This window comes from Sus scrofa, chromosome 4 (genome assembly GCF_000003025.6).
Source record: "Sus scrofa isolate TJ Tabasco breed Duroc chromosome 4, Sscrofa11.1, whole genome shotgun sequence".
Classification (NCBI taxonomy): Eukaryota; Metazoa; Chordata; class Mammalia; order Artiodactyla; family Suidae; genus Sus; species Sus scrofa.
Window position 1 is genome coordinate 30,895,331 of NC_010446.5, and position 21,928 is coordinate 30,917,258.

The 21,928-nt window shown below is 39.5% G+C and overlaps 1 protein-coding gene and 1 long non-coding RNA gene across 9 annotated transcripts in view; one reads left to right on the plus strand and one right to left on the minus strand.

Moving 5' to 3' along the window:
* The window catches only part of OXR1 (oxidation resistance 1), a 519,109-nt gene that overhangs the window by 159,487 nt on the left and 337,694 nt on the right, over positions 1-21,928 (minus strand). Inside the window, exon 1 of one of the 7 annotated variants that reach the window (XM_021090593.1) lies at positions 18,479-18,529. The exons of the other annotated variants lie outside the window; for them this stretch is intronic. The gene's annotated coding sequence lies outside the window, so the exon portion shown is untranslated. Of the gene's footprint in view, positions 1-18,478; positions 18,530-21,928 lie in introns of those variants that run through there. 7 annotated transcript variants of the gene reach the window in all.
* Positions 1-21,928, plus strand: part of LOC106510005 — a 108,278-nt gene that overhangs the window by 20,093 nt on the left and 66,257 nt on the right. The gene's annotated exons all lie outside the window — the stretch shown is intronic.

Sequence of the window (21,928 nt, forward strand, 5' to 3'; positions counted from 1 at the left end):
CTGGCCCCTCCCCTACAGAAGGTGGTTTGCTTAATGAAAGCAGACTATTAGGTGAGCCCAGGCAGAGTCTTGCTGGACAAGAAGGAGGAACATCTGATCCACACATGTAGACCTCAGACAGAAACCGGATCATACCCTATCCTTGTGTTTTAATGTAATTCCTATAATTGTTATTTTGATAAATAATTCCTTAATATTTTTTTAGTTTGCAAATGTAAAACAGTTTTTATCTTTGTGAATTTTACAGTAAATGCTTCTAAAAGCTTGCCTTTCCCATGAAATATTTCTCCTCGTCCTCCTTTAGCACAAAGGAATGATTTTGCCCTAGAGCAAACTACAAGTCCCAGAATCTTACCTTCTTCATCTTGTAAGATTTTAAGAAATCTAAGCTGCAGAGAGCATTATGCAGCATCTGGCCTATTAACTGACTATAATCTGATATGGCTTTTTACCTTGCATGACATCCTGTACTACCTCAAATCTTCTGTGCAAAAAGTTGTGGGACTCATATGCACACACGTGTGCATAGGCCACACAAATACACGCACATCTTGGACACAAACATGTACTGCCAAAATCATTTCTGAAATGCTTACTTCCTGATATAACCCTCAGGCATAGTACATAACTGTTCTGAAAATCACTCTCTGCGAATAAACAAGAAAAGCTTACATAACAATTATCAAAAGGTAGCGCTGGCCTGTGTTACTGCAAACAGCTGTACAGCCACGGGTTAATCAGCTGTGTACGGGAAAGGCAGTAAAGAGCTTTACTCAATAAACCTCTTCCTCTCTTTGTCCCTGGTTTAAAATTATGCAATCCCACACTTCAGTAAAGCAACCGAGTTTTGTTACTACATACATTTCCACATCTGTCTGCAGAAGACAAATGGATGAGTTCAAAAGCAGTGATTTTTGTGCTGTAAGTCTTCTAAATAAGAGCAATACCCATACAAATTTACGAAAAGCTAAAAACCAATATAGTACCTTATTTAGAGGATATCAACAATACTGTATATGACAGAAGAGGAAAAGATGGTGGCATCCAAGCATTTTTAAAATTCACATAAATATGCATATTTGTCCAACAAATTACACATTTTGTGTTTGTTTCCTATTAAAAAATAATACTAATGCATGAACACAGGAAACAAGTTTTGCTCCCTCTTTCTCCATTGATAGCAATGGCCTTATCCTGATATGGCCATATTTTCCTGTTCTGCAGTTCTCGGCTTTTAACAGTCAATGTTTTTCAAATAACTCAGCAATCCATGACTGTGGAATACAACAAACCTTACAAGGAGATTAAATTGGGGAGAGAAAGAATAAGAACAGGAGTCTAAATATTTTGGCTCTAAAACTAATGGTTGCATAAACCTTAGAGAAGTTTTTAAAATTAAACTTAGTAAGAAACTTTCCTGTTCTAACATCTACTATAGAAATATAATTAACCAAACTAATGAGAACAACTACCAATCAGCACTATTTATAACTCAGAATAGCTATATTCTTCTATTTGGAATGACCAATGGTAGTGTTAGCCCATGAAGTACCAGCTTACCTGGGGGTAATTTTTAAGTCAACAGGGAAGAGCTGAAAGCATGTATGTCAAATTTATGATTGAAAAAAAAAGTCATTAAATCACCCACACAGAGAATATGCACAGTTTTGTGTATATACCACACACAGAGAAATTCTTAAGCACTCTAAAGCACGTTTTTAAGGAAGAACAAAAGGAAAGTCTACATGCGGATAGTTTTGGACACTCACACCATATCGGCTGTAAGACAATTATGAAACCCGAGTGGTGAAAGGGGTATGGATGAGGGATTATAAACTGTTTCTATTTGCTTGTTGGTATACTACTTTTTGTTCTGTTATTCACATTAAGCTCTATAATTTATTTTTTGCTATTTAGGGCCGTACACATGGCATATGATAGGGGTTGAACTGGAGCTATGCTGCTGGCCTACACCATAGGCACGGCAGCGTGGGATCCGAGTCACATCTGTGACCTACACCACACCTCATGGCAGCACTGGATCCCTGACCCACTGAGTGAAGCCAGGGATCGAACCCGCATCTTCATGGATACTAGTTGGATTTGTTTCCTGCACCACAATGGGATCTCCTCATCTATAATTTTAATAGATTTATTTATCATGAGGTTTAGATGACAATGATAGAGTCACGTTCTATACTTTATACGGGTTTGGGTATGAAGTCGGTAAATAAATTGGAGGTGAAATGATTTCACGACAGCTGCAAGGGTGGACATATTTAAGGATATCGCCAAAGTCTGTACTTTGCTCTGGTTGGAGAGGTGGGGCCATGTTGGCATACAGTTCTCCATGACCCTTTCCTTGAGCTGACTGGATGATGAGGTCTCACCCAACCTGACACTTAACTCAAGGGCGCTCTTCTACAGGCAGATAGTCTGGGCAATCAGACACTCTATCAAATTGGAACTGAGATGAATTCTGGAGCTCAAAGACCATGTACTTAGAGGCGACCTAACTGAAGTTATAACAACAAAAGACATATGCAAGCTAATGCACAAGGAGAGAAACTAGTCTACATATAAGAGAATAGAAAAGACTTGCACAGAAAAAGGAAGTCAAAGACCCTGGGGAAGCAGGGGCAGAGAGAGACAAATTTGGCTCCTGATTTTCTAGGACTGAGTCCTTTCTCCATGAAGCCTGGACTTCAGATGTCATTGCCCAATTATTTCTGTCTCTATTTTTTTTTAATACAATCGAGTCAGTTGTAATTTCTTGTGACTCAGAGTCTTGACTAGAAAGAACATTACCATTTAAAGAGTATGAAACATTCTGCTGGAAAATTTATATACTTTTCTCATTTGATGCTTACTAAAAAAAATCATTCTTATTTTATAGGCAATAAAAAGGAAATGAGAAGGTTTTGTTCAACACTGCAGAGCTTTGTCCAACACGGGGGTTTTCAGCTCATGACTGTCCATGTCCATTATTCCATGCAACCACTGCCATTATGCCTAGACAGCTTTTTCTAGGTACTGACAAAATTTGTCCCCAATCATAAATGTCCTTGTTTTCCTTAAAACTGATACCATGCCCAGAATTTCTGTAGAATGATGGAGCTCTTTTACCCCAACACAATGGTGCCAAAATTGTCAATGGAGATTTTAGCCCTCACTCCAATTCTATAAATCTGATCATACTGCATACTGCAGGTATTGGGGGTATGAGGGATAAGTGGATCCTGAAAGTATAGGCTATTTTAAAGAACCATAGGCTTTTCAACTAATTTTTAAGTTTACTGAGCATTAATATTTAAATTAATGGACTTTAAGTGCCTTTTTTTTTTCCTTTTGCTTTTTAGGGCTGCACCTGCAGCACATGGAAGTTCCCAGGCTAGGGGTCTAATCAGAGCTACAGCTGCCAGCTAACACCACAGCCACAGCCACATCATATCTAAGCTGCATCTGTGACCTACACCACAGCTCATGGCAATGCTGGATCCTTAACCCACTGAGCAAGGCCAGGGACTGAACCGGCAACCTCGTGGTTCCTAGTCAAATTTGTTTCCACTGCACCATGATGGGAACTCCTAAAGTGCCTTCTTAATTTGTAGATGTGCCTTATCAGCTGAAGGCCTTAAAAGAAAAAACAAATTATGCAGATGGCCAACAGGCACATGAAAAGATGTTCCATGTCATTAATTATCAGAGAAATGCAAATCAAAACCACCATGAGATATCACCTCATACCTATCAGAATGGCTATCGTCAAAAAGAACACACATAACCAAAATTGGTAAGAATGGGGAGAAAAGAGAACACTCCTACACTGTTGGTGGGAATGTAAATTATTGCAGCCACTGTGGAAACCAGTATGGAAGTTTCTCAAGAAAAAAAAAAAAAAAAGAAACCCTAAAAGCAGAAATACCACATGATCCAGCAATTCTGCTCCTGGATATACATCTGAAAAAAATAAAAACATTAATTTGAAAAGATACATGCACCCCAATTTTCATAGTGGCATTACTTACAATCACCAAGATATTAAAGCAACGTAAGTGTCCATCAATAGATGAATGGATAAAGAAGATGTGGTTATCATGATGGAATACTACTCAACCATAAAAAAGTAACGAAATCTTGCCATTTGCAACAACATGGATGGACTTAGATGATATTATGCTAAGTGAAATAAATCAAACAGAGACAAATATTGTGTGATATTTATATGGGGATCCAAAAAAACTAGTAAATATTACAAAAAAGAAGCAGGCTTACAGATATAGAGAATAAACTAGTGGTTATCCATAGGGCGAGGGAACGGGAGAAGTACAATGTAGGGGTAGGGATTAAGAGGTACAAACTACTATATACAAAATAAGATACAAGGCAAAAAATAAAATAAAATAAGCTACAAGGAGGAAGTTCCCTTCTGGCGCAGTAGGTTAAGGATTGAGTGTTGTTGCTGCTGTGGCACAGGTTTGATCCCTGGCCCAGGAACTTCCACATGCTGTGGGTGTAGCGAAAAAAAACAAAAACAAAAACAAAAACAAAAACAAAAAAACTACAAAGATATATTGTATAATATAGGAAATATAGCCAATATTTTGTAATGACTATAAATGGAGTATAACCTTTAAAAACTGTGAATCACTATATTGTATACTTATACCCTATAAAATATCATACATCAACTATACTTGAATGAAAAAATTTGAAAAAAAGGACAGGTTTCCTGAAGAAGGAATTAGACCTCATGACTGAAAGCTGTCTTTGAGTTTCCAGCCTGCCTATCCTGTCCTGTCCTGCAGAATTAATTAAAGACTGCAACATCAGCTCTTACCTGAATTTCTACTCTGCTAGCTTGCTCTACAGATTTTGGATGTGCTAGCTCCCACGACTGCATGAGCCAGTGCTTTAGAATAAACCTCTTGGGAGCTCCCTTCGTGGCTCAGTGGTTAACGAACCTGACTAGTATCCATAAGGACATAGGTTCGATCCCTGGCCTTGCTCAGTGGGTTAAGGATCCTGAATTGCCATGGCTATGGCGTAGGCCAGCAGCTATAGCTCTGATTCTGCCCATGGCCTGGGAACTTCCATATGCTGCAGGTGTGGCCCTAAAAAAAAAACCACAATAAAATAAAATAAACCTCTCTAGGTAAATAGGTAGATGGCTAGATTATATATTTTATTTTTTATTTTATTTTTTTTGGTCTTCTGTCTTTTCAGGGCTGCACCTGCAGCATATGGAGGTTCCCAGGCTAGAGGTCGATTTGGAGTTATAGCTGCTGGCCTATGCCACAGTCACAGCAATGCCAGATCTGAGCCGCATCTGTGACCTACACCACCACAGCTCAGGGCAATGCTGAATCCTCAACCCACTGAGCAAGGTCAGAGAGCTAACCTTCGTCCTCAAGGATACCTGTCAGATTCATTAACCACTGAGCCACGATGGGAACTCCAGGTTATATATTTTTATATCTATCTATCTATCTATCTATCTATCTATCTATCTATCTATCTATCTATCTATCTATCTATCTATCTATCTATCTATCTCTGTGTGTGTTTTCTATTGGTTCTGTTTCTCTGGAGAACCCTGACTAATACATAGGGTTTGCTGAGGTCGCTGGGGGAAGCGTTAAAGAAGAAACCTGTATTTAAAATGTGCAGGCAGTCTTTCGTAAAGGTGAGCACTGAGACCCTGAGTGAATGGCACTTGACTTAGTAGAATATCTTAGCAAGTTATTAAAATACAGATGATTGGAGCCTAGTCTGCATACTGTATGAGCTTCCCAGTTTGAGAGAGTACTGGAGAATTGGGAAGCCAGATGAGGGTTATAAAAACAAATTGCAGAAGAAAGGCAGAGTGCCCAGCAATGTTTCCAGGGGTCTGAGTCTGAGAAGGAAATCCCCCATGGTGAGGAATTGCTGGTAAACCCTCAGGAACGGTGTTGTCTGATACGGAATTTGAGTAGTTTCCTGCCCTTTGCAGTCATCGCTTTCACCATCTCAACTGCATCAAGTGTGTCACACTCTCAATGTTGTTTAAGTTGTGCTTTTGGGGTCAAAGGAAGAAAGGGTGGGTGTCCAGCTTGAAGCAAAGTGGGCCAGTGAGTGAGGGTCTGCGTCCACCAAGCGCCTTTGCAAAGAGCAATGATTAGAGGTGTCAGAGCAGAGAAGCAAGCTGCATGTAGTCTGACCCAATGACCGCCAGTCTTGAAAGCAGTGGGGTTAAATCGCTTATAATTGGAAGAAAAGCACTTTAGATAGATAGCAGGCTAAAGATTACAATAGCTGAAAGCAAGAATTAGGAGTGAGACAATTCTGAGGTTAAACCTGACCTCACTGTTTACCAAGGGGTGATCTTGGGCAAGCTCTCTGTGCACATGATTTCCTTGTTCATAAAACTGACCAACTTAACAAAAATTCTGTAAAGTCTTTAAAAAGTGAGTGCATGTGAAGCACAGAGCAGACTACCCAGCACAAAGAAAAAACTTAACAGATGTTATCATCATTAACAAAAAGAAGCCTGCAGGCTTCTGCTTTTTTTTTCTTCTTTTTAGGGGTACACTTGCAGCATATGGAAGTCCCCAGGCTAGGGGTCAAATCTAAGATGCAGCTGCCCGCTTACATCATAGCCACGGCAACAGTGAATTTGAGCCGCATCTTGTGGCAACACTGGATCCTTAACCCACTGCGTGAGGCCAGGGATTGAACTCACATCCTCACAGACACTATATTGGGTTCTTAACCTGTGAAGCCACAATAGGAACTCCGTGTAGGTTTCTTTTCTTTTCTTTTTTGTCTTTTTGCTATTTCTTGGGCGCTCCCTAGGCATATGGAGGTTCCCAGGCTAGGGGTCGAATCGGAGCCATAGCCGCCAGCCTATGCCAGAGCCACAGCAACATGGGATCCGAGCCGCATCTGCAACCTACACCACAGCTCACGGCAACGCCGGATCCTTAACCCACTGAGCAAGGCAGGGATCGAACCCGCAACCTCATGGTTCCTAGTCGGCTTCGTTAACCACTGCGCCACGACGGGAACTCCAGGTTTCTTTTCTTAATGTGGTTTCCAAATGCCATTTAATAACTGACATATGTGCTTGATGCTGAGCTTTGAAAGGTTTTCTTTCTTTCTGAAAGTCAAGCTTCCTGACATCACAGCATCCTGGCTTATCCCTTCACCAATTGTGACTTTGGCATTTTTTTTTTTTCCTTCTGATCCATTTTAAAAGGGTGTTTAAAAATATATTTAAAGCGTGATTTGAGCTTTTACCAAAGTATAATTATTGCTTTGAGGTCAAGTGTTATGGCATACAACTAGTACATCATAGAAGCCTGCTTCTTCAGAAGTTTTTTTCATTTAATCCCTGCAAATGTTTAGGTTGCTTCTGTGTATTCCTGATTTTTAAAGCAGTTTCAAGGAATTGCTTTCTAAGACATCTTAAAGTGTTTTTTATTAACATTTAAGGTTCTATTCAAATCTGTATTTTTAGAGAAAATTACATGTTGCATATTGAACATCTGGCCAATATAGAAAAGAAATAAAAATAAACTAACAATCACCCCTTACGAGCCCATCATTCACAAGGAACCATTATGAAATAATAAACACCCTCATACATGGACTATGTTTTAAATATTCTTGAGATATAGAGGGGTTTTTTGGCTTTGTTTTTTGCTTTTTTTAGGGCCATGTCTGCAGCATATGAAGTTTCACAGGCTAGGGATCAAATTGGAGCTACCAGCCTAGGCCACAGCCACAATGACATGGGATCCGTGCTGTGTCTGTGACCTACACCACAGCTCATGGCAACACCAGATCCTTAACCCACTGAGCAAGGCCAAAGATCGAACCCACATCCTCAAAGATACTAGTCAGATTCATTTCTGCTGCGACACAATGGAAACTCCCTATTGTAGAGGTTTTAATGGACAGTTTTAGCTCAGAAGGATGGTTGTATTATCTGAAATATACCATTTACAAACAGAAAAACAGAATGAAAAACGCTAAAGACTTTTCAACTTTTTCTTCCATATAGGCAAACTATATTTAAAAAAGTATTTTATGCTCTGTTTTTAGAAGAAAGCTAATTCAGGATAAGGACTGCACCTGATCCTAGACATAAGTTTGAAAACTATATCAGAGAATATATCCATGTTTTCATGCAGAATGATAGATTTAATGGTGTCATTCCATCTCCTCGTGTCTCACTAAGAACAGGACCTGAATCCAGTTATAGGAGGGAGGTCAGGCCATGTAAGAAAGAACAAAACAAAGCAAAAATAAAAGATTAAAGCATACCTGCAGAATAATGGTTATGATAAATTATTAGAGAAATGAGATTTTTTTTTTCCTCACCTTTATACTGGCAAAGTTGCTTTTAAAGTAATAACACTCAGGAGTTCCCGTCATGGCACAGTGGTTAACGAATCCAACTAGGAACCATGAGGTTGCGGGTTTGATCCCTGGCCTTGCTCAGTGGGTTAAGGATCCCGTGTTGCCGTGAGGTGTGGTGTAGGTTGCAGACACGGCTTGGATCCCACGTTGCTGTGGCTCTGGTGTAGGCTGGCAGCCACAGCTCCAATTCGACCCCTAGCCTGGGAACCTCCATATGCCGCGGGAAGCAGCCCTAGAAAAGGCAAAAAGACTAAACAAAGAAATAAATAAATAAAGTAATAACACTCAGTGGGGAAAGTGAGGTCAACTAGTGAGGTCAACTATATCCTACTGGAGGGAATGTAAATTTCTCCCATCTTTCTAGAAGGTTATTGAACACATTTTAAAAAATCAAAATGTTCATACTCTTCAGGACATAATTCATAAAAGGGAAAAAATTAAAACTGTTTAACTATACACCAATAGAGGAATAAAGGACTGGTTAAATACTTAAGAAGAATGTATCGTGGAATACTATGAAATCATTCAAATTCATGTTTTGCTGTTAAGTGAGGAGGAAAAGGAAAATGAACTTTACTATCATCTTAATTTTAAGAAAAATAACCATATTACATATAAACATACATATACATGAATATGTGTACATATACATATATACACAAATATGTATTACGTACATCTAACTGCTAACTTGGCAAAATATAATATTTCTAAAACTGAATACCATCTTTGGGTCCCAGCCTGTAGGCCAAAATATCCCTTTGCTAATCTTTCAATATTTAGTAAATAGGGCCACCATCTACTTATTTGCTCATGCCAAAATCCTGAGCATTGTTCTTTTTTGTTTGTTTGTTTTCTTTTTAGGGCTGCACCTGTGGCATATGGAAGTTCTCAGGTTGGGGGTCAAATTGGGGCTGCAGCTGCCATCCTATACCACAGCCACAGCAATGCTGGATCTGAGCCAAATCTGTGATCTGAGATGCAGCTTGTGGTAATGCCAGATCCTTAACCCACTGAGCAAGGCCAGGGATTGAACCTGCATCTTCATAGAGACTATGCTGGATTCTTAACCCCCTGAGCCACAATGGGAACTCCTAAGAATGATTCTTGATTATTTCCTTTCTTTCTACCCTCTCAAACCTACTTATCAGCAAGCCCTGTTTTACTTTTCAAATTTATTTTAAAATCTCTACTGCTAGAATCCAAATCCAAGCCACCACCACTATCTTTTGCTTGGATCATGACAGTTTCTCTAAATGGTCTCCACTCTTGTGTCCCTTTTCAATCAGTTTAGTCATAGAGAAGATCGTGCCCCTCCCTTTATATTCTCTACTGCTGTGTAACAAGATACCATGAATTCAGCAACTTAAAAATAACACAAATTTATTATCCCATAATTTATTACCCAGAGTTTTGGAGTTCGGAGTCTAGGCATGGCTTTGGTGGGTTCTATGTCCAAGGTCTAACCAGGCTGAAATCAAGGTGTCTGCTGGGGCTGCAGTCTCATCTAAGCCTCTTCCAAGTTCATTAGCTGTTGGCAGAATTGAGTTCTGTGCAGTTTTAGGACCGAGGTCTTCAGCAACAAGAAGTCACCTTATTGATGAAGGCCCTGCCACATGGGCCTTTTCTCTGTCTTTCTCTTTTTTTCTTTTTTCTTTTCAGGGCCACACCCTAGGCATATGGAAGTTCCCAGGCTAGGGGTAAAATCAGAGCTACAGCTGCCAGCCTACACCACAGCCACAGCAACACAGGATCCAAGCCACATCTGCGACCTACACCACAGTTCACGGCAACACCAGGTCCTTAACCCACTGAGTGAGGCCAGGGATTGAACCTGCATCCTCATGGGTCCTAGTCGGGTTCATTAACCACTGAGCCACGAAGGGAACTCCCCACCTGTGCCTTTTTATGCATGAATTTTCTTCTTAGAGTTGGTAGGAAAGCCTATGTGTTGCTCTGAACCTCTCTGACCTCTATCTGGAAACTGAGACTGTCTTTTAAAGAGTGCATTTGGTCAGGCCTACCCAGGACAATCTCCCTTTGGAATAACTTAAAATCAACTGATAAGGGACCTTAATGACATTTCCAAGATCCTTCCGTCTTTGCTATATAACATAACCTAATCATGGGAGTAATATGTCTTCATACTCATAGTCATGTTCCTGCCCACACTCAATGACACAGAGAATGTATACCCAGGGATGAGAACCTTGGGAACTGTTATAAACTGCATGGTTTCTATCGGTCTTATTATTTGCAAGTAATGGATATACTTATTTATAGTAGCTGCTTGACCCCAAACAAGCTCTTGGGCTCTCTAAGGTCTCTTTCAACACTTGATTATAAAGGACAAGGTGGTATGTTAAGAGAGTTGTTGGGATAGAGTGATATGAACTTTACACTAAGAATAATCACCACTGTATGACTTTTACTCTTTATCCTTGACATTCTAGCTTATAAAACCTAGCTCTCCTTATATAAGCTTGTGGCTCACTTTGAAGATCTTGTTATCAAAATATTAACTTAACCTTTCCCGGTAAGAAACTTGATAACAATCCAACCCATCTGGGGATCAAAAGAAAAAAAATAATCTCTTTTTGTTCCTGGTTGAAGAATAAATATGACCCAGTTCAGTTATTTGAAGGAAGATATAGAAAGTAAGAAGTCTCTCTAATCATGTAAATATTAAATTCAGGCTAAATGTTCTTTTTGATTTCAGGCCACTGAGTTACGGTCATATTTTATTTTATCGGTGCATGTTGTAAACCCCTGTGGTGGACCGACCTTGGGTCCTACTGCCAATTTTTACTGCTTGAGATGCTGCATTAGTATCTGATAAAGGGAATGCTGACATTTTCTCCTCTCAGTAATAATCAGTAGCTGGGAAGAAAGAAAAGAAAAGTGTGTGTGAGGAGGTAACACCATCCTCTAATCTCCCTGTCAACTAGCCTCCTTAAGTGAAATAAAGTCTTGCGAAGCCACTGAACTTGTCTACAAAGTCCCCTCTTTTTCATAATTTTCTTCACAACAAAACCCATTTTTTTGGTGTGGCAATTTCCCAAGTTTTATCATATGAAAACTGGAAAGGAATATCTTTTTAAAATTGAGGACATAGGAAAATACATTTTTTAGTACAATACAATAAATTTTACCCGAAAGACTCTCAGATTAATAAAGCTATACTTGGCATCTATTTCACTGATAATGAGCCTAAGAGTGATCATTGAATACCTGAAAAACTAGTTTAATCACTAAGACATTATGTCATTTAGCCAACTAGTCTTAGAACAAACAATTAAGCTTCTTGTTACTATAGAACATCCCATCACCTTAAAATTAGGAAAAAGGAAACAATAATGCTATTTGACTGTTAACCAAAATTTAAAGTATTATTAAAGTAATTTAGTTTATTACTTGTATTTGAAGCTCGACTTGTCTATAATCTTTAATTTCCTAACTATCTTTAAATATTAATACCATTTAGTATTAACTCTAGATTCATATTTCTTCTAAGGTAGCAGTTTTAAAAATACTGAATAAAAGGCTTGACTGTTTTAAATGTTGTGGTATTAGTCAACTTTTTTAATCCAACAGTATACATCATCATCTACATTTTGGTTGTAAAGTAAGTACACTGCTAACTGAAATTTTCTTTTCATAGGTTGTACTTCTACTATTTCAGGAGGTTGGTGGCGAGACGTTGTAATAGATGCTTAACAGTGGCTTTAATTTATCATATCTGAACATACCATAAAGCACACGGCAGTCTTTCATACCAATTCCCCTGAGGTCTAGTAGAGCACAGGTTTTCATTCTTGTGATTTGGTGTCTTTATTTTACTTGTACTATTATGTTGCTTTTTACATCCTCTTAAGTAAGTCCAGAGATTCCCACCATCAACCTCTGATGGTTGAAACAAAGTTCTCTCTTTCTTAGTTAAATTACATTTAAGTATTAGTTATAGTGAAGGAACTTTCTTCACAATACTCTAAAGCCCCAGATGTGAAGGGGACATCATGAAGTTGCCTCTGATAATTTTTAAATTCTCTCCTGTTACACAGTCAAGTGGGAGACCTAGGACACACAAGAGGCTGTGTTTCCACAGAGTCTGCAAAGTTGTCTTACCCATGGCTCCTTGCAAGACAGGAGATATTACCTTCATACTGTGTGTGCTTGTGCAGAGATGTGTTCACATCTGTGCCTTCCTGAGCTGCATGGGGATTGAGAATGTTGGGTGCAAGAACAGAGGCTACAAGGCGAAAACTGTCTTGAGGAAAAAGCTGAAATTTGTGGCTATCCTGGAAGATGAGTGAACTTCAAAAATCACATTTCACTGGATTGTGATGATCATTGTACAACTATAAATGTAATCAATTCATTGAGTAATAAAATAAAAAAATCGTATTTCAAACTTGACCTAACATGACTACAGGCAATTAGCCATTAGTGATCCATAATCCATAACTGATACATATTCACTTAAAGCGTGAGGTACCTGCAATTAATTTTCTGAGGGCAATACATACCTAGTGTGAGATTAAATTTTCAAAATCTATGTTCAAGGGTAAAATTTATACTAAATCTTCATCATGAATGTTTTCCATCTGGATTATGTAAATATGAATATTAAGCACTTCAAAATTAGCAACAGTTCTGCTCATGCTTTTTTATTAGCTATTTTCATGTTTTCCAAAATATTAAAAGGTACTAGTTAGAATTAATTACTTTACAGCTATGTAATTCCTAGCTTAAAAATGGCTGTCTTTAGAATTCTGCAACACATAACAAAATGCTAAACATAAGTCAAAATTAAACTATAACCTGATATTCATGAACAACTTTTTTTTCATGGAATACTTCTGAATTGTCAGGGATGTAATTTCACACCTTACTAATAATCGCTATGTGAACTCTAAATATCATGGACTTGCAGAAAAGCAGACCTGCTCAGATATCTGATTATTTTAGAAAGTGCTCTAAAATTAGGAGATTTAAAAAACATATGGTAAGGACTCAGACACACAACATCTATGAATCACTAGCATCACCATATATGACAATATTTTTCTTCGGATCAAATTTTATTTAAAAATGATTAGATTGAATATTTATATATTGCTGGCTCTTGAAGGTGTTGCTTTATTTTAAAAAAATTATGCTTTTTGTTTTTTCCTTCACTGCATTTCAAGTTGTCAGATTTCTACGTAAGAAAACTGAGGCATATAGTAGTGGTTGGAAACTGTCTCCTGTGACACTTCTCTGAATTGCATTTGTTGTTCTGAACATTCAGGTAAGCAAAATTATCTGTATGTTCTCATCACATTTTCCTGATTTATGAGGATTTAAGTAATCTGGGCCCAAATCAGAATGCTTATCATTTTTTTTTTTTTTGTCATTTTAGGGCCTCACCCTTGGCAAATGGAAGTTCCCAGGCTAGGGGTCAAACTGGAGCTGCAACTGCTGGCCTACATCAAAGCCACAGCAATTCATGATCTGAGCTGCGTCTATGACCCACACCACAGTTCATGTCAATGCTGAATCCTTAACCCACTAAGCAAGGCCAGGGATCAAACCCGCATCCTTACGAATAATTCATCACCATTGCACCACCACAGGAACTCCAGAATGCATATCACTTTAAAAACTTGTAATGAAGAAAAACATTAAGCACGAATAATGGATGAAGGAATTCTCTACTGGACAGTCCCTGTTCCCGTGAAGTGTCCCTGGCATTAAAAAGAGGACACATTCTGTAAAGGTACAGACTGCATATAAATAAGAGCTAAAGAGAGGTGGTCTGATTCAACAGAGGAAGCACCCAGGCTGATGTTCTGGTTCTGCTACTTCTGTCTGACCTTGGACTTAATAAGATCACTTGACTTTTCCAAGCCTCTTATGCCTCATCTTCAAAATGGGCCTTGAGGTTTTGTGGAAACCAAAGGATACCATGTGGGTTAGAGGACTCTGTCTACTTGAAGGCCCCTACGGAACCCTTATGTATTAACAATCAAATTTTCAAATTAAAATACTCTAGTGTATTTTTCTTCCACTGCAGCCAGCAAACTGTCACTATTATACCTGGAGTGGGTGATCAAGCACAAGAAGTTCCCAAAGTTCTATTTCTGCTGTGAGGGAAAAATGGAAATAACTGGGCAATGTTGGTACATCCTAAGCCAAACATATATATATGGCATATATGGCAGGCGTACTGGACCATGAAGTTAATGATGGCTACTATCTTCCTTTGAGTTAATGATGCTTACTGCTAATTGCTATAATCAAGAAAGTCTTAGCCATTTAGATAATCAAGACATTTTTCAATTCATATGCAAGATCAGTGTTTAGCAAAGAGAAGACAAAGCAGCAGGTAACCTTGAAAGTAGCAATCAGGGCGTTTCTGTCTCAGCGCAGTAGCAACGAACTCAACTAATATCCATGAGGACGTGGGTTCAATCCCTGGCCTCCCTCAGTGGGTTAAGGATCCGGCATGGCCATGAGCTATGGTTAGGTCTCAGATGTGGCTCGGATCCTGAGTTGCTGTGGATGTGGTGTAGGTGGGCAGCTGTAGTTCCGATTCAACCCCTGGCCTGGGAACTTCCATATGCCATGGTACAGCCTTAAAAAAGACATTAAAAAAAAAAAAAAAGGAAGTAGGAATCAAACTCCAGTGAGCACACTTGGCTTATTTCCATGGACAGAAAAGAGGTGAGTTGGAGCAGGGCTGGGAAATTGCTAGATGTTGGTAAGTAATTATCAAAACTAGAGGAATTCTAGAGAGGCCTAGACTAGGGAAAGAGAGGAAGGAGATAGCTTTTCTTCTGCAGTGGCAGTTATGACAAGGACAGGATACACCTGGCAGAAGGAAACTGAAGTTAGCAGAAGTAGTGAGCCCGAAAGAGAACCTTATGAAGCATTCTGCTTCCAGAGGAGGCACACATAAAGTGATTAGGGTGTCATCTTGGAAGGTCAAGAAAAAACTCTAAAAGAGGGAAGGGAATGTTCACTTGGTCAGACTGTGGATTTCATGTTAGTTTGGATGAAAGATGAGCATCATTGTGTAGCGCTCTGAAGACAAATTACAATGACCAGGATAAATCTATTGAAAGCTCTGGACCTAGGAGATGCTGCATAAGAGTTTCTGGATCTGAGCTTCCTATATGTTCTGAACAACTGATTAATCACGTTGTTCATTCATCAGTTGAAGGACCCATATGGACCAAAAACTATGCCAAGCACTGGGTATGCAGTGATGGAGAAGACACAGTCTCTGCCCTCCAGGAGCTCACAGACAAGCAATAACTGAAACAGCAGTTAGTATTATGAGAAGGATAAGCACAGGGCACCAAATTCAGCTTCGGTGGGATCAGAGAAGGCTCACCAGAAGAAGTGGGGCTTAAGTGGAGACTAGGAGTATCCACTGTAGCCAGAGGAGGTGATGGAGAATAGCATGTGCAAAGGTCCTGAGGCAGGAGAGGGCTTAGCAAATGAGGGAAAGGAAGCAGCTCAGTATGGCTGGAGTATGGACAGTGAAAGGGAAATTGGCCAGACATGGTGTAAAAAAGTAAGCAGAAGCCAGATCATAAAGGGTCTTGTGAATAATGATCAGTGGAATGGGGAATCAGAGGGAGGCAGTGAAGAACCACTGAAGGGAAAGGAAATGAAGCAAATCTTCAAGCTTCATTTTTTCACCTAAAAAATTTAGAAATCATTCCACCTTCCTCAGTGAGTTATACTAAACACCAAATAAAAATGTATGAGAACTTTGTAAAGTTTACTAAAAAACCTTTCCCTCAACTTGCAGAATAGTTTACATTAAATTTGTCTTCTTTGCATGAAAGACATGAATTCCATCAGCATACATACCATGTACCAGCTCTTTATCACTTAGCTTATACTTCTTTGACAAGTGGGAAAAAAAAAAGGGAAACAATAAAAAACACCAACTTTCCCTCTGCAGGTCATTACTCAGGTCACAGGAGGCCCACTCTGACTTGCCAACTTAAAAATCCAATGGGCACACCCCCCCTCGCGGGTCCCTCTTAGCCTGCTCTACTTTTATTTTTTCCATTGCACTTATTTCCTTTTGGCATTCTATAATATTTATTATGTATTCGTTGATATATAAGCTCCTTGAGTGCAAGGATCTTCATCAGTTTTTTTGTTTGTTTGTTTGGGTTTTTTTTTTTGTCTTTTTAGGGCCGCACCTGCAGCACATGGAAGTTCCCAGACTAGGGGTCAAATCAGAGCTGTCAAGTTGGAACCAGCCTACGTCATAGCCACAGAAACTCAGGATCCGAGCCGCATTTGTGACCTACACCACAGCTCATAGCAATGCCAGATTCTTAACCCACTGAGGGAGGCCAGGGATTGAACCCATGTCCTCATGGATACTAGTTGGGTTTGTTACTGCTGACCCACAATGGGAACTCCTTCATCAGTTTTGTTAAATGATGGATCCCTTGTACCTAGGTGAGTGCTTGGCACTAGCAGGTGTTCAATAAATATTTATCGAATTACCTGAATGAGTAACTAGATAAAAGGGAAGTTCAATAGAAGCTGTTGTTAAAATTTATATCGTCAAAGTCGTATACGGTAAGCAGAATTTATAATTTTTTTTTTTATTTTCTAGGGCCACACCCGCCGCATATCGAGGTTCCCAGGCTAGGGATCTAATAGGAGCTGTAGCCGCCGGCCTTTGCTAGAGCCACAGCAACAGGGGATCTGAGCCATGTCTGCAACCTACACCACAGCTCACGGCAACGCCGAATCCTTAACCTACTGAGCAAGGCCAGGGATCGAACCCGCAACCTCATGGTTCCTAGTCGGATTCGTTAACCACTGTGCCACGACGGAAACTCCAAGAATTTATAAAATTAAGAACATTCAGGATGCATTTTCAAAAATCTGAAGCCATATTCAACACTTGGGTTTACAAAGGTTCCTGTTAATGAGTCTCCTCTGACCTGGATCTCCTAACAGCCAATAGCTAGAGAGGCCACAGACCACATTTCCAAAGTCAGTCCTGAATTCTAATTTCAGCAGGTTACTGAGAATTTGAATACGCTCTAGGAGTTTTATTTGCCACCTTTACTGAATGAGTCTCATTCCCATTACAGCTCATTTACAAGCAGGGAGGAAAAGGTCACTTCCACCATCATTACACAATAAAAGTAACCATAAAAGCAAGACAAATGCTGTCTTATTTTTTTCCCCATGAGCTATAGTTCTGGCATTCTTAAGGGGAAAGAATGCCCCTCTTTGAACAGAGAATGTAATGATGCAACTGGTTGTTAATAAACCAAAAATCTAGCTCTATGCATGTTCTTTTTTCAGAGTCCATGGACCAGGAGCCTGCTCTAATTTTAAAGGAAGGGTAGCAAACTGGTGGTCTGCAGGCCACTGTGGGTCCCCACACAGAAGAGTATGGTTTTGTCTATGAGTTTCAAAAACTTTTTTGAATTAATTGCCAGTACTAAAGAAAAGGAGATTTTTCATAAAAATCCAGAATGCCAACCTCCATTTGAAAAATCGAGCAGCACTGGGCAGGCATTCCTGCAGAGCAGTGGCTTCCTGGAGCTAAAGAGGAGAAGAGGAGCTACTGTTTGATCAGGCCACCCTTTCCGGTTCCAGAGTTTCCTACTGGCTATTTGCCCACCCATGGAGTATTTGCCTCTGCAGGCACAGAGGAGGTGTAAAGATGGAAAACTTTTTTTTTTTTTTTGCTTTTTAGGGCTGCACCTGTGGCATGTGGAGGTTCCCAGGCTAGGGGTCCAATCAGGGCTACCCTTGCCAGCCTACGCCACAGCCACAGCAATACAGGATTCGAGGTGCGTCTGCGACCTACACCACAGCTCACGGCAGGAGAGACCAGTTCTGGTTCATTTGTGCCCATGTTGCTGCATGTTTCTTAGGTCTGTTCTGAATCTTAGGAGTGATTTGAGTCAGGTCATTTTTACCAGGGTCCTTGAGCTCCAAATTCCATACCTCATATCACCTCTGGCTGACATCCTCATATTTTAGACGCAAATGATTTTTGTCCTTTTTAACTAAACTTAGAGATTTTGAACTCATTCACCTCAAAGGCAGAATGACAGATGAGAATGTCACGGACTTTCCAAACAAGAGCTGTAACACAAATACGTCATTAAGTTCTCAAAATGAAATAGCAGACAACTAAGCAGGAGTTAGGGATGGTGTGTGGAAGAGGTTTCCAAGGCTTCTGTGGAGGCTCAACATCACCCAACATCATTCTTGTATGTAATAAAGATGACCGCCGCCCTCAGCTTTGCTGGTATCAGGACCACTTTTACAAACCACCAGATGAACTCCATGATGAATTAATTTTTAATTAATTTAAGAGACAACGAGATTTTCTCTTATATAACAATACTGGTGCTGACATGTCCCTGCTACAGCTTCACTTTATTGGGAACAAAGGAGAAACCAGTCCTCAAAATAGAGCCAGATGTCCTATAAATTGCCTGTTAGAGAAAAAACTAAATCCTCAGCAACTTAACAATTTTTTTTCCCCATTTCAGAGTAAGAAATGGTGGCAGTTAGTGGGGTTTGTTAGGACCCTCAATTCTATTCCTTTCTGCTCAAAGCCCTGGAAAATGACCAACACAGACGCTAAAGCTTGAGTTTGTGGTCTTATTTTTCACAACTGGACTTAGTTAAATCAGAATCAACTAAACTGGGTTGATCAAGCACTTGCTATGTATATGCTCCTGTGCTAAGTACTTGGAGTTGGTTGGGATACAAAGATGAGTGAAATCAATGCTGGATCCACTACTGTATATGGCACCTTTATGCAAACTGGACACAAAAGGAAGCTTTCTGGGTAGATACATCCCTGTGTCATGGGGCTTAGTTTGGTGAACAGAACTCAGCTGGATTTCACCCTCAAATCACAGAGTCACAGAGTTGCTTGGGTGTATATATTGAGGGTATATATGAGCAGGAGTCATATATACCCTCATAACTGGGGGCCCTGCAAGTCCTAGTCCCTGATCATCAGATTAGAATCTAACAGTCAATGAGACAGGTACTTAATGAATGTCTTAGGATAGAGCTTAACACAGGAAAACTATGCTTGAAACACTACAGAGTTCAAAGGATGGATTTATTACATAGTTGAGAGATCAAAAAAAAAAAACCTTCACAAAAGAAATTTTTAAAAAGAGGTTGCAATGGAAAGGAGAAAAAGGTTGAAGGGGAAACTCTAAGCAGAAAAAAAAAAAAAAAACCTGAAAAAAAAAATAGGACAGGGACTGCGGGGTGACACTTAGGAAACATGATATAGTTCAGTATTTCTAAGGTTTGCATAATTTTTTTTTAATTTTTTTATTTTCCCACTGTACAGCAAGGGGGTCAGGTTATCCTTACATGTATACATTACAATTACATTTTCCCCCCACCCTTTGTTCTGTTGCAACATGAGTATCTTAACAAAGTTCTCAATGCTATTCAGCAGGATCTCCTTGTATATCTAAGTTGTGTCTGATAAGCCCGAGCTCCCGATCCCTCCCACTCCCTCCCCCTCCCATCAGGCAGCCACAAGTCTTTTCTCCAAGTCCATGATTTTCTTTTCTGAGGAGATGTTCATTTGTGCTGGATATTAGATTCCAGTTATAAGTGATATCATATGGTATTTGTCTTTGTCTTTCTGGCTCATTTCACTCAGGATGAGATTCTCTAGTTCCATCCATGTTGCTGCAAATGGCATTATGTCATTCATTTTTATGGCTGAGTAGTATTCCATTGTGTATATATACCACTCTTCGAATCCAATCATGAGATATAATGTTTATATACATGGTAGAAATGGGTGGTAATGCTTTAAGAATACATTGGGTCCAAGATGTGGAGGGCCTGAAGACCAAGCTGAAGACCAAGCTGAGGACTCTACTTTTACTAACCACTGCTTCAGGTGTTCAGCAGGATAAAAACACTGATAAAGATAAAATTATTGAACATTTACTCTATGCAAGGCATGTTGCTGAACCCTTGGCAGGCATTATCTCATGTAACTCTCATGACAATCCTAAGGAATGCATACTATTATTATCCTTCATTTTACACATTAAAAAACTGAGCTTAGAAAGTTTAATGTTCCCATGGCTGAGTAGGCTAATAAATGGGAGAGCTGGAGCCAAGCCCCATTTTGATTGCAAAATCCCTAAATATATGTGTTCTTGTCACGGGATAAGTCAGAGCCATCCTTTGGCAAGAGTGGGTAAAGTGAGTGGAAATGGAGACAAGGAAAGAAAGACTGTTGGACCGCTCAGGTGAGAGGCAGTGAGGAGCCGAAGGGGCAGTGGAGATGGGAAGGAGAAAGCTCGTTAGACTGACGTGACAGAGGAAGAGTGCTTCAGACGTAGAAACTGGCTGTTTGGGAGAGGACCTTTGATAACAGAGGTTTTAAAGTTGGGTGGTGCTACAGATAAAAATGTGGAAAAGGTTGGAGAAAGTTTCCAGGGACAGCTGTGACTGATGGGCCCAAAAGGATGTTCAGGTGAAGATACGTGGGAGGCATGATGGCTGGAAAGCGAGAAGCCATGTGAAAGATGGAAGCCATGGGCTAAGAAAGGCAGAACAGAGAGACAGCGCCTGATGACTCTGTGGAACCTGAACTGCCTCTCTCTGGTCATTTCGTGTGATTATAAAGGTTTACTTCGAGTAAATACTATAGTTGTGTCTCTGTTACCACTAGCTAAACATACTTCCTTTTTCATACAAACATTATATACATTTTAACTGAAATAATGAAAACTTTCGTTCTGATTGCCTGAATTGTTTTTACTGATATTCACAACTTACAGAAACAAGGTTGAGAATTTTCTATCATTCCACTCTAGTCCTTCTGCTGTATTTATGGAACAAAGGGATTTAATTCTCTTCTAAAATAGTAATCCAGATAAAATTGAAATAAAGCAGGTAAACAGTCTTAGAACAATTTACTAATGCTTGGGCAAGAAAAAAAATTAACCTAATGGGAAATTAACCTAATGGGGAATACTTTTAAAAATAAAAGTATTCTACCTTATTGCTGGGAAATAAGCTTAGGGACAAATAAGGATTTTATATTTAGAAACATGAGAGTTGGTCTTCATATTTTTCTAAAAAGAGGTAGCAGAAGAAATCTGTTGCAAATTACATGATGTGGGATTCTAGATTTGTGGGTTTTTTTTTGTTGTTTGTTTGTTTTTGTATTTTCTAGGGCCACACCAGCAGCATTTTTGTCAACACTTAATGTTGGGTTTCTTAACTTTTACTAATCTGATGGGTGTAAAATGGTATTTCATATGGTTTTAGCTAAGTGTGGAGGCTGAGGGTTTGCCTTTCATGTTTCTTTTTCTTGAACTGCCTCTTCTTGACTTTTCCATTAATTTTTTTTTTTTTTTTTTTTTTTTGTCTTTTTGTCATTTCTTGGGCCGCTCCCGTGGCACATGGAGGTTTCCAGGCTAGGGGTCTAATCGGAGCTGTAGCCGCCAGCCTACACCAGAGCCACAGCAACGTGGGATCT